The sequence below is a fragment of the Pan troglodytes genome, chromosome 2 (assembly GCF_028858775.2).
Source record: "Pan troglodytes isolate AG18354 chromosome 2, NHGRI_mPanTro3-v2.0_pri, whole genome shotgun sequence".
Lineage (NCBI taxonomy): Eukaryota > Metazoa > Chordata > Mammalia > Primates > Hominidae > Pan > Pan troglodytes.
In genome coordinates this window covers 142,092,304-142,106,240 of record NC_086015.1, presented here as the reverse complement: position 1 = coordinate 142,106,240, position 13,937 = coordinate 142,092,304, and the positions used below count along the sequence as shown (strand labels likewise).

Below are 13,937 nucleotides of genomic sequence, written 5' to 3'. Positions count from 1 at the left end.
AATCTCATCTCTACAAAAAGTAGCCAGGCATGGTGGTGTACATCTGTAATCCCAGCTAATCTGGAGGCTGAGGCAGAAGAATTGCTTGAAGCTGGGAGGCAGAGGTTGCAGTCAGCTGAGATCACACCACTGCACTCCAGCCTGGGTGACATAGCAAGACTGCATCTCAAAAAAGAAAAATAAATTAATGAAGACAGAGGGTAGGAGAAAGAGAGTAGGAAATAGGGCAGGACCATACCGAGCAATAGCTAACTTCAAATTCCTTATTAAGTGTATTTTTTTTGTTTTGAAAAATGTCTTGTTTTGTTTCAATTAAGATGTTTCCTGTCTATGTAATTATTATTTTTGTTGCTTATTTTTGTTCATTACTTTTTTTCTCTCTAGATGTCTTTTTTTGCCTTGAGGTTTTTTTTTTTTTCAAATTAATTTTTTTTTTTTTTTTGAGACGGAGTTTCGCTCTTGTTGCCCAATGCTGGAGTGCAGTGGCACGATCTCTGCTCACTGCAGCCCCCACCTCCCAGGTTCAAGCAATTTTGCTGCCTCAGCCTCCCTAGTAGCTGGGATTACAGGCACCTGCCACCACACCCAGGTAATTTTTGTATTTTTAGTAGAGACGGAGTTTCACCGTGTTGGCCAGGCTGGTCTTGAACTGCTGACCTCAGGTGATCCACCTGCCTTGGCCTCCCAAAGTGCTGGGATTACAGGCGTGAGCCACTGCGGCCGGCCAGATTTAATTTTTTAGAGCAGTTTTAGGTTTACAGCAAAGTTGAGCAGAAAGTTTCCATTTATCCCCTGGCTCCTGCAAATACAAGGCCTCCTCCATTTTCTTTTCTTTTCTTTTTTGAGACAGAGTTTCGCTCTTGTTGCCCAGGCTGGAGTGCAATGGCACCATCTTGGCTCACTGCAACCTCTGCCTCCCGGGTTCAAGCAATTCTCCTGCCTCAGCCTACCAAGTACCTGGGATTACAGGCGTGCACCACCACGCCTGGCTAATTTTTTGTATTATTTAGTAGAGAAAGGGTTTCACCATGTTGGGCAGGCTGGTCTTGAACTCCTGACCTCAAGTGATCTGCCCACCTCAGCATATTACAGGCTGGGATTACAGACGTGCACCACCACACCTGGCTAATTCTTTGTATTTTTAGTAGAGACAGGGTTTCACCACATTGGCCAGGCTGGTCTTGAACTCCTGACCTCAAGTGATCTGCCCGCCTCAGCAGATTACAGGCGTGAGCTGCCGTGCCAGGCTTGAAATACATCTTGATTGCTTTCTGGATGCTTTTAATGTAATCTTCCTGTCTTTGATCTGCAGTTTCTCTGTGAGGAGTCTAAGTGTGGGTTATTTTTATCATTCTTGAGATTCATTGTGATTTCTGAAACAGGATTTTAGGAGTGCAAAAGGCTTATTGGAAAAAGAAAAAGAAAAAAAAGAAACAGGATATATATTTTTCAGCAATTCTGGAAAATTTCTCAGGCATTTTCCCTTTGAGTGTTACCTGTCCATTTTCTCTATTATTTTCTTCTGGAACCCCAGTTAGCCAAATGTTAGATCTTCTCATTCTATCATGCATGTTTCCTGATATCTCTTTGTTTCTCTGTGTTATATTCTGAATAATTTTGGTAGTTCTTCTAGTTTATTAATTTCTTCTTCAATTATATCTAATTTGTTTGTTAACCTTTTCACTGAGTTTTTTAATTTTTTTTTTTTTTTTTTTTTTTTTTTGAGACAGAGTCTCGCTCTGTCGCCCAGGCTGGAAAGCAGTGGCGCTATCTCAGCTCACTGCAAGCTCCGCCTCCCAGGTTCACACCATTTTCCTGCCTCAGCCTCCCAAGTAGCTGGGACTACAGGTGCCTGCCACCACACCCGGCTAATTTTTTGTATTTTTAGTAGAGATGGGGTTTCACCATGTTAGCCAGGATGGTCTCGATCTCCTGACCTCGTGATCTGCCCACCTCGGCCTCCCAAAGTGCTGGGATTACAGGCGTGAGCCACCGTGCCCAGCCGATTAATTGTAAAAAACACATAACATAAAATGTATCATCTTACCCATTTTTAAGTGTACATACAGTTCAAGACTGTTAAGTGTATTCACATTGTTGTGCAACTGATCTCCAGAACTTTTTTTTTTTTTGAGACAGGGTCTCACTCTGTCGCCCAGGTTGGAGTGCAGTGATGCTATCATGGCTCACTGCAGTTACCTCCCTGGGCTCAGGTGATCCCCTTACCTCAACCTCCCGAGTAGCTGGGACTGCAGGCTCATACTACCACACCCAGGTAATTTTTGTATTTTTTGTAGAGACAGGGTTTCACCATGTGGCCCAGGCTGGTCTTGTTTCCGGGCTCAAGGGATCTGCCCTCCTCAGCCTTCCAAAGTGCTGTGATTACAGGCATGAGCCACTATGCCCAGCCTCCAGAACTTTTTCATCTTGCAAAACTAAAATGCTATACTCATTAAATAACTCCTCAGTTCCCCCTTCCTCCACCCCATGGCAACTACTGTTCAACTTTCTGTTTCTATAAATTTAATTAATTTAATAAATAAATAAAATTTAACTAAATTTTATTTTAGATGGTGAAATCATGCAATATTTGCCTTTTTGTGACTGGCATATTTCTTTTCTTTTCTTTTTTTTTTTTTTTTTTGAGACAGAGACTTGCCCTGTTGCCCAGGGTGGAGTGTAGTGGTGTGATCTCGGCTCACTGCAGCCTCTGCCTCCCTGGTTTAAGCGATTCTCCTGACTCAGCCTCCCGAGTAGCTGGGATTATAGGCACCCGCCACCAAGCCTGGCTATTTTTTTTTTTAATAGAGACAGGGTTTCACCATGTTGGCCAGGCTGGTCTCGAACTCCTGACCTCGTGATCCACCTGCCTCAGCCTCCCAAAATGCTGGGATTACAGGCGTGAGCCACCATGCCCGGCCATGACTGGCTTATCTCATTTAGCAAAATGACTTAAGATTTACTCATGTTGTAGCATGTGACAGGATTTCCTTCCTTTTTAAGGCTGAATCATATTTCACTGTATGTATATACTACATTTTATTTATCCATTCTTCCTTTGATGGACGCTTGGTTTGCTTCCACCTCTTGGCTATTGTGAATAAGCTTCTATAAACAAGGGTGTGCAAATATTTCTTTGAGGCCCTGCTTCCCATTCTTTTGGATATATATCCAGAAGTCAGATTGCTGGGTCATAGAGTTGTTCTGTTTTTAATTTTTTAAAGGAACTTCCATGCTATTTTCCACAGTGGCTGTGCCATTTTAGAGTCCCATCAACAATGCATAAAGATTCCAATTTCTCCACATTCTCACCAACACGTGTTATTTTCTGAATTTAGAGCTGCATGAGGTTTGTTTGGGTCAGAATAAAGGACAATTGCCCTGGAACAACCAACACAGGCTCTTCAACTTTTAAGTTCCTCATTTTTGAAGAAAGTTTCCAACCACCGACTTGTGGTTCATTGGTCATTGGCCAACCTGACATTCTGACTCCTAAGTGGGGAGTTTTATGGATGTGTGTGAATAACTAGTGGGACCATGTTCTCCAGCAGCTTCTGAAGATCAGAGAACAGAGAAACTTGAAGATAGAACTCCAGGCCAGGCGTGGCAGTTCACGCCTTTAATCCCAGCACCTTGGGAGGCGAGGCGGGTGGATCACCTGAGGTCTGGAGCTCGAGACCAGCCTGGCCAACATGGCGAAAACCTGTCTCTACTAAAAATACAAAAATTAGCCGGGCGTGATGGCTGCCTGTAATCCCAGCTACTCAGGAGGCTGAGGCAGGAGAATGTCTTGAAACTGGAGGCAGAAATTGCAGTGAGTCAAGATCGCACCACTGCACTCCAGCCTGGGCAACAGAGTAAGACTCTGTCTCAAAAAAGAAAGAAAGAAAGAAAGAAAGAGAGAGAGAGAGAGAAAGAGAAAGAAAGGAAGAAAGAAAGAGAAAGAGAAAGAAAAAGAAAGAAAGAAAGAAAGAAAGAAAGAGAAAGAAAGAAAGAAAGAAAGAGAAAGAAAGAAAGAAAGAAAGCAAGCAGGCAGGCAGGCAGGCAAGGAAGGCAAGGAAAGAAAGGAAAGAAAGAAAGAAAGAAAATAGAACTCTGGAGGAAAGTTAGGGGAACCAGGAAGACTCCTGAGCAGTAAGAACCACAGCTAATTCTTTGGGCAGATTTCCCTATTTTCTTTACATCCAAGGACAAGAATTCCTCTGCCCTGCCCAGGGAACAGAAGCCTGCTGTGCCCACTCAGAGGAAGATTCTGATCAGAGAACACATCAGCATTTAGAAAATTGCAACTTCTAAGTCATCTTGGGCAGGGTGAATGCTGTGGGCCAAGCTGGAGATGTAGGGCAGTGGGAGTGCAGACTGAAAAAATGCAGACCCCTGGGGCACTACTCATTTCTCAGGCTCTGATCTGCTGTAGTACTAGGGGTTTACTCAGGTCTGTGTCTGCCTCCTTTCTGAATAGGCCAAATAATTTATCCAAACAGCTTTCCTACAGCAGCTCTCCACTCCACGTGGCCAGATAGGAGTTCCAGACCAGTGTTGTCTCCTGGGACATTGACACAGCAGCCAAGTTTATTGATGCTGGGGCAATCACAATTGGTTGGTTGGTTTGAGATAGGGTCTCACTTTGTCATCCAGACTGGAGTGCAGTGGCACAATCACAGTTCACTACAGCCTCAACCTCCCGGGCTCAAGCGATCCTCCCACCTCAGCCACCTGAGTAGCTGGGACTACAGATGCATGCCACCATGCCCAGCTAATTGTTTAATATTTTGTAGAGACCGGGTGTTGCAATGTATCCAAGCTGGTCGTGAACTCCTGAGCTCGAGCAATCTGCCTGCCTGGGCCTCCCAAAGTGCTAGGAATACAGGTGTGAGCCACCACACCACACCCACGATTGTAACTGGCTCAGGGGCTGGCATAGGAATGGTGTCTGGCAACTTGATCATTCACTATGCCATCAGCCCATCTCTCAAGGAACAGCTCTTCTATGCCATTCTGGACTTTGCCCTATCTGAGGCCATGGGACTCTTCTGTTTGACAGTCACCTTCCTCATCCTCTTTGCCATGTGAAGCTCCATGGGGGTCACCTACTCACCCTTGCTGCTACAACTCCATAACATTCCTGGTGCTGGCATGTGCTGAGTTTTACCATTAAACACGTTTCTCTTTTTAAAAAAAAAAAAAAGCGGGGCAAGGGGGCGACTTTCTTGGTGGAACAAATACTGAACTGGGAATCCAGAACTTAGAACCCTAGTTTTCAGTTCTGGTGCTTTGGCTAAGAGGCTGTGTTATGTTAAGCAAACTTCCTCCAGTAATTTTCTTTTACAGAAGATACAACTAAGTTAACCTGTTTTAGACCCAAGGCTGGGACAACAGCTGTCAGAGTTTTCTGAATGCCCGTTCTGGTTCAGCTATACCTTGCTTTCTTTAGTTATCTTTATAGAGCAGTGAAAAATTCACCTTTATGATAAATGATTGTATTACCATGTGAAACCTTCCACCACAGCAAGCCAGGCAAAAATATGACTGTATATGATCCCTGCTGAAGGGAAGTATGTAGAAATAAAATGACTCTTGTACTGCAGTAGTGAGACTGCTGAGTGGGAATGTGGGCAGGACATGAGGGTTTCTTTTTTTAAAGTTTCTACAACATAGATTGTGCATGGTGTCTCACGCCTGTAATGCTAGCACTGTAGGAGGCCAAGGCAGGAGGATCCCTTGAGCCCAGGAGTTCAAGACCAGCCTGCACAACACAGGGAGACCCTGTCTCTTAGAAAAAAAAATAATACAGTGGCTCATGCCTGTAATCCCAACACTTTAGGAGGCCAAGGCAGGTGGATCATGAGGTCAAGAGATCAAGACCGGCTGGGTGTGGTCACTCACGCTGGTAATCCCAGCACTTTGGGAGGCTGAAGCAGGTGGATCACGAAGTCAGGAGTTCGAGACCAGCCTGGCCAGCATGGTGAAACTCCGTCTCTACTAAAAATACAAAAAATTAGCCGGGCATGGTGGTGCACACCTGTAATCCCAGCTATTCAGGAGGCTGAGTCAGGAGAATCATTTGAACCCAGGAGACGGAGGTTGCAGTGAGCTGAGATCGCGCCATTGCACTCCAGCCTGAGCAATAGGTGAGACTGTGTCTCAAAAAAGAAAAAAGAGAGATCGAGACCATCCTGGCCAACATGGTACACCCCGTCTTTACTAAAAATACAAAAATTAGCTGGGCGTGGTGGCGTGTGCCTGGAGTTCCAGCTACTCAGGAGGGTGAGGCAGGAGAATCACTTGAACCTGGGAGGCAGAGGTTGCAGCGAGCCTAGATCACGCCACTGCACTCCACCCTGGGGACAGAGCAAGACTCCATCTCAAAAAATATATATATAGAGAGAGAGAGAGATAGAGAGTAATAATAATAATAACAAAATTAAATTAAAATTAAAAAGTCACTATAACTTTGTTGTTATGTTTTCTACTTGTTGGTAATATTTAAGCGCCTAGGCTGGGTAACATAGCGAAACCCCATCTGTACAAAAAAAAACAAAAAAACAAAAATTAGCCAGGCATGGTGGCAGCACCTGCAGTACCAGCTGCTCAGTAGGCTGAGGTGGGAGGATTGCATGAGCCCAGGAGGTTGAGGCTGCAGTGACTGTGATCGTGCCATTGGACTTCAGCCTGGGCAACACAGCAAGACAATGTCTCAAAAAAAAAAAAAAGATAAACACAAATTTAAAGTGATATAAAAGATATAATAGGCTGGGCATAGTGCCTCACACCTGTAATCCCAGCCCTTTGGGAGGCCAAAACAGGCATATCACCTGAGGTCAGGAATTCAAGACCAGCCTGGCCAACATGGTGAAACCCCATCTCTACTAAAAACACAAAAATTGGGGCCAGGCATGGTGGCTCATGCCTGTAATCCCAGCACTTTGGGAGGCTGAGGCAGGTGGATCACCCGAGGTCAGGAGATTGAGACTACCCTGGCCAACATGGTGAAACCCCCGTCTCTACTAAAAATACAAAAATTAGCCAGGCATGATGGCGCGTGCCTGTAATCCCAGCTACTCGGGAGGCTGAGCCAGGAGAATCACTTGAACCTGGAAGGCGGAGGTTGCAGTAAGCTGAGATCTCGCCATTGCACTCCAGACTGGGTGTCACAGCAAGACTCTGTCTAACAACAACAACAAAAAAAAGTAGGCATGTGTGGTGGCAGGCCCCTGTAATCCCAGCTATTTGGGAAGCTGAGGCAGGAGAATCACTTGAATCCAGAAGGCAGAGGTTGCAGTGAGCCGAGACTGCGCCATTGCACTCCAGCCTGGGCAACAAGACCAAAACTTTGTCTCAAAAAATTAAATTAATTAATTAATTAATTAATTAAATAAAGTGATATAATAGATACTTAAAAACTATTCAAGTTTGCTTAAGACAGCAAAATGTGAAAAACTCATCTCTCCTCACCAACCAATCATTATTGCCAGTTGTAGGCCAGGAACCCCAGGAAATAGACTCTGGAACAAACTTGTGTGCGGATGGTTCATTGGCAAATGCTCTCAGAAACATGTGTAAGGCAGTGAGAAAAGCAAGAACTGGCACAGAGAGAAGTTAGGCTGTGATGCAGTTGCAACAGAGGCTTCAGCAGTCCTTCAGGGAGCTCTGAAGCTAGGATGGCCATTCAGAATTGTCCCAAACTGAGGCAAAGGGGAGATGCATTTATATCCCATAATATTCAGTCATTGGATGCAATCTGTCCTTAGGCAGGAACTTAAACTTCGCAAAGCAGCTACCCACAACTAAAATCGCAGTCTGGCGAGGCACTATACAGTAAGCTGTCAGCAGGCAACATTCCTGGCAACTGGAATAAGTGGTTTGTACTAAAGAGGGGCATCTAGAGAACACACCACAGTAGCTACTAGAGCCCTAAACTCCTATTCCTCTCCCGATACAAAAATCAGCTGTTACATGTGTATCCTTCAAGACCTGTGTTTTTGTTTCTTTTTCTTCTTCTTCTTTTTAAAATAAAACAATTGCAAAATATTTCATATTACAGATGTTCAATTTCATCAGATGCCTTTTTCCTTTTTTTTTTTTTTTTTTTGAGACAGAGTCTTGCTCTGTCACCAGGCTGGAGTGCAGTGGCATGATCTGGGCTAACTGCAACCTCCACCTCCCGGGTTCAAGCGATTCTCCTGCCTCAGCTTCCTGAGTAGCTGGGACTACAGGCGCATGCCACCATGCCCAGCTCGTTTTTTGTATTTTTAGTAGAGACGAGGTTTCACCATGTTGGCCAAGATGGTCTGGAACTCCAGACCTCGTGATCCGCCCGCCTCAGCCTCCCAAAGTGCTGGGATTACAGGCGTGAGCCACTGCGCGCAGCTCATCAGATGCTTTTTTGACATCTCTTGTAATTATCATATGGTCATCCTCAAGCTTATCTGATTCTCAAGATTTGAATTGAAAATATGCGAGCACAGCAAAGAACATTTTGGAAAATAATCAATAATGAAGCAAGTTGCCTTATCAGATAGCAAATTATAGTAAAAAGCAATAGTAATCTACGCAATATGACATCATTGCATGAATAAACAAATGAATGGAAATGAATAAAAAATCCAAAAACATATTATTTTATATATGAAAATATTTTGTCTATAATAAAGATGGAATTTTTCCAGCCTGGGCAATATAATGAAACTCTGTCTCTATAAAAAAATTAAAAATTAGCCAGACATGGTGACCTGCCATCTGTAGTCTCAGCACTCAGGAGACTGAGGTGGGAGAATTGCTTGAGCCAAGGAGGTTGAGGTTGCAGTGAGCTATGATCAAACCACTACACTGCAGCCTGAGCAACAGAGTGAGACCCTGTCTGAAAGAAAAAGAAAAACAGGCTGGGCGCGGTGGCTCACGCCTGTAATCCCAGCACTTTGAGAGGCCAAGGCAGGTGGATCACGAGGTCAGGAGATCGAGACCATTCTGGTGAACACAGTGAAACCCCGTCTCTACTAAAAATACAAAAAAAAAAAATAAGCCGGGCGTGGTGGCGGACACCTGTAGTCCCAGCTACTCAGGAGGCTGAGGCAGGAGAATGGTGTGAACCCGGGGGGCGGAGCTTGCAGTGAACCGAGATCATGCCACTGCACTCCAGCCTGGGAGACAGCAAGGCTCCGTCTCAAAAAAAAAAAAAAAAGCAAGAAAGAAAAGAAAAAGAAAAACAAAGGCCGGCTGCAGTGGCTTACGCCTGTAATCCCAGCACTTTGAGAGGCCAAGGCGGGCAGACCACCTGAAGTCAGGAGTTCGAGACCAGCATAACCAACATGGAGAAACCCCGTCTCTACTCAAAATACAAAATTAGCCAGGCGTGGTGGCACATGCCTGTAATCTCAGCTACTCAGGAGGGTGAGGCAGGAGAATCGCTTGAACCCAGGAGGCGGAGGTTGTGGTGAGCCGAGATCGTGCAGTTGAACACCAGCCTGGGCAACGAGAGCAAAACTCCATCTCAAAAAAAAATTTAAAAAATGGAATTCTCAAATCAGTGAAATGGAATGAGTGTTCACGGCATGGTACTGGGCAATCAAATATTTAGAAATAAAATTAAAGCCAAGCGCACTGGCTCATGCCTGTAATCTCAGCACTTTGGGAGGCTGAGGTGGGCGGATCACCTGAGGTCAGCAGTTTGAGACTAGCCTGGCCAACATGGTAAAACCCCATCTTTAGTAAAAATACAAAAATTAGCTGAGCGTGGTGGCAAGTGCCTGTAATCCTAGCTACTCAGGAGGCTGAGGCAGGAGAATCAATTGAACCCAGGAGACGGAGGTTGCAATGAGCTAAGATCGTGCCACTGCAGTCCAGCCTGGGTGACAGAGCAAGGCTCCGTCTCAAAAAAAAAAAAAAGAAAGAAAAAGAAAAGAAAAGAAAGACAGTGACAAACAAAAGACAATAAAGGTTTAATTTATAGAAGAGATATAAACATTTAATAAGGATACAAAAAGTTACTCATTCTTACTAGTAATAGAGAAATGTGGGCTGGGCGCAGCGGCTCACACCTGTAATCCCAGCACTTTGGGCGGCTGAGGCAGGCGGATCACCTGAGGTCGGGAGTTTGAGACTAGGCTGGCCAACATGGTGAAACCCCGTCTCTACTAAAAATACAAAAATTAAGCGAGGCGCAGTGGCTCACGCCTGTAATCCCAGCACTTTGGGAAGCCAAGGTGGGCGGGTCACCTGAGGCTGGGAGTTCGAGACCAGCCTGACCAACATGGAGAAACCCCGTCTCTACTAAAAATACAAAATTAGCCAGGCGTGGTGGTGCATGCCTGTAATCCCAGCTACTCAGGAGGCTGAGGCAGGAGAATCGCATGAACCCGGGAGACGGAGGCTGCAGTGAGATGAGATTGCACCAATGCACTCCAGCCTGGGCAACAAGAGCGAAACTCCGTCTCAAAAAAAGAAATACAAAAATTAGCTGGGTGTGATGGCACACGCCTGTAATCCCAGCTACTTGGGAGGCTGAGGCAGGACAATCACTTGAACCTAGGAGGCTGAGATTGCAGTGAGCCAAGATTGCGCCACTGCACTCCAGCCTAGCCACAGAGCAAGGCTCCATCTCAAAAAAAAAAAAAAAAAAAAAAAAAATAGAGAAGTGTTAATTAAAACAACATAATATCATCAGGGCAAGTAGAATTATCAAGAATTTTTAAGTATAGTAATATTTATTACTGGCAAGCTGTGGAAGAATGATCACTCTTTCTTATTGTTGAGCAGAAAATAAATTGGTGGGCCTTTGGAAGAGCAATTTGGCAAGTTATGTCCAGAATTTAAGTGCATATACCTTGGGCCCATAACTTCCACTTCTCTAAATTGATCCTGAAGAAACACACATGTATACAGGGAAGTACGTGCAATAATTTTGAATACAGAATAGGCTGTAATTACAAAAGATTGGGAATGACCTCTATATTCATTGATAAGCAATTTAATCAAATTATAATACATTCATGCTATAAAAGACTAAGCAGCAATGTAAAAGAATGAGCTATTGAATGTCAGGAAAATAGTGAAAAAAAGAATGAGGCCAGGTGCGGTGGCTCACACTTGTAATCCCTGCATGTTGGGAGGCCAAAGTGGGCAGATAGCTTGAGGCCAGGAGTTCGAGACAAGCCTGGCTAACATGGTGAAACCCCTTCTTAATTAAAAATACAAAAATTAGCCAGGTGTAACGGCCAGGCGCAATGGCTCACACCTGTAATCCCAGCACTTTGGGAGGCCGAGGTGGGTGGATCACAAGGTCAGGAGTTCGAGACCAGCCTGGCCAATATGGTGAAACCCCAACTCTATTAAAAATACAAAAATTAGCTGGGCATGGTGGCGCTCGCCTCCATGGTCCCAGCTACCTGGGAGGCTGAGGCAGGAGAATCGCTTGAACCCGGGAGGGTTGAACCCGGGAGAATCGCTTGAACCCAGGAGGCAGAGGTTGCAGTGAGCCGAGATCACACCACTGCACTCTAGCCTGGGCGACAGAGCCAGACTCTGTCTCAAAAACAACAACAAAATTGGCCAGATGTGGTGGCACAAACCTGTAATCCCAGCTACTTGGGAGGCTGAGGGGAGAGAATCACTTGAGTCCGGGAGGCGGAGGTTGCAGTGAGCCGAGATCACACCACTGCACTCCAGCAAGGGTAACAGAGTGTGACTCTGTCTCAAAAAAACCAAATAATGAGGCTGGGTGCAGTGGCTCACGCCTGTAATCCCAGCACTCTGGGAGGCCAAGGCAGGCGGATCACAAGGTCAAGACATCAAGACCATCCTGGCCAACATGGTGAAACCCCGTCTCTACTGAAAATACAAAAACTGGCTGGGTGCAGTGGCTCACACCTGTAATCCCAGCACTTTGGGAGACTAAGGCGGGCGGATCACGAGGACAGGAGATCGAGACCATCCTGGCTAACACAGTGAAACCCCGTTTCTACTAAAAATACAAAAAATTAGCCAGATGTGGTGGCGCGCGCCTATAGTCCCAGCTACTCGGGAGGCTGAAGTAGAAGAATCTCTTGAACCTGGGAGGCGGAGGTTGCAGTGAGCCAAGATCGTGCCATTGCACTCCAGCCTGGGTGACAGAGCAAGACTCCAACTCAAAAATAAAATAAAATAAGATACAAATACAAATACAAAAATTAGCCGGGTATGGTGGCGCGTGCCTGCAGTCTCAGCTACTTGGAAGGCTGAGGCAGGAGAATTGATTAAACCTGGGAGGCAGAAGTTGCGGTGAACCGAGATCCCACCATTGCACTCCAGCCTGGGCAACAGAGCCAGACTGTGTCTCAAAATATAATAATAATAATAATAATAAAATAAATTTTAAAAAGAATGAGATAGAGCTGACATTGATAGATCTTCAATACATAGTGCTAGGAGAAAAAAATTGATAATGTTTAAATATACTTAACCTTATTTAAATGTACACATGCATGTATACACACAATGAATTTTTTGTTTTTTTTGAGACAGGATCTGGCTCTGTTGCCCAGGCTGGAGAGCTGACATTAATAGATCTTTAATACATAATGCTAGGAGAAAAAAAAATGATGTTTAAATATACTTATCCTTATTTAAATGTACACATGCATGTATACACACAATGAGTTTTTTGTTTTTTTGAGACAGGATCTGGCTCTGTTGCCCAGACTAAAGAGCAGTGGCACAATCTCGGCTCACTGCAATCTCTGCCTCCTGGGCTCAAGCTGCCCTCCCACCTCAGCCTCCTAAGTAGCTGGGACTACAGGCACACACCACCACACCCAGCTAATTTTTGTAGAGACTGGGTTTTGCCACGTTGCCCAGGCTGGTCTCCAACTCCTGAGAGCTCAAGTGATCTGCATGAATCAGCTCTTATAAATCCTGGGATTACAGGCATGTGCCACCTCGCCCAGCCACAATAAATTTTTATCAGTGGTTATACCTTGGTATTGACTGGCATTGAATGGTGTTGACTCTTGGGTGAAGTGACACTTTCACTTTCTTTCTTTCTTTCTTTCTTTCTTTCTTTCTTTCTTTCTTTTTTTTTGAGATGGAATCTCACTCTGTGGCCCAGGCTGGAGTGCAGTGGCACAATCTTGGCTCTCTGCAACCTCCACTTCCCAGGTTTAAGTGATTCACCTGCCTCAGCCTCCCGAGTAGCTGGGATTACAGGCATGTGCCAGCATGCCTGGCTAATTTTTGTATTTTTAGTAGAGACAGGGTTTCACCATGTTGGCCAGGCTGATCTCAAACTCCTGACCTCAAGTGATCCACCCAACTTGGCCTCCCAAAGTGTTGGGATTACAGGTGTCAGCCACCGCACCCAGCCTTACTTTCCATATGTATTTTTCTGTGTGATTTGAAAATTTTACAATAAGCCTATATTATAATATTTTTGTAATTTGTAAAACAATTTCAAATAGGTAAAGGTAATAGAAAGTAGTAGGATAATACAAAAGAATATAAAGACAAATCAAAACAGTAGAATATAATACAAAAGAATATAAAGACAAATCAGCTGTAATCCCATCATTAGGAGAAAATCTCTGTCAAGATTTTTAAATGAAATATTTTCAGCTCCTTTTCTTTGTATAACTACTTTTTAACTTAGCTGAGATACAGATGGAATAGTATTCAAATTGTGTTTATCCTTCTTTCCGCACTTTGGTTTTCTACCCAAATAAGTTATCTAGTCTGGAATTCTCCCTCCTCCATTGAAGTCACTATCTTTTTTTTTTTTTTTTTTTTTTTTGAGATGGAGTCTCGCTCTGTCGCCCAGGCTAGAGTGCAGTGGCGTGATCTTGGCTCACTGCAACCTCCGCCTCCCAGGTTCACGCCATTCTCCTGCCTCAGCCTCCCAAGTAGCTGGGACTACAGGCGCCCGCCACCACGCCCGGCTAATTTTTTGTATTTTTTAGTAGAGACGAGGT

General features: G+C 44.7%; 1 pseudogene; it reads left to right on the top strand.

The window, feature by feature from the left end:
• Positions 1 to 4,337: 4,337 nt before the first annotated feature.
• LOC745767 (ATP synthase F(0) complex subunit C1, mitochondrial-like) lies at positions 4,338 to 5,073 on the top strand (annotated as a pseudogene).
• Positions 5,074 to 13,937: the final 8,864 nt, after the last annotated feature.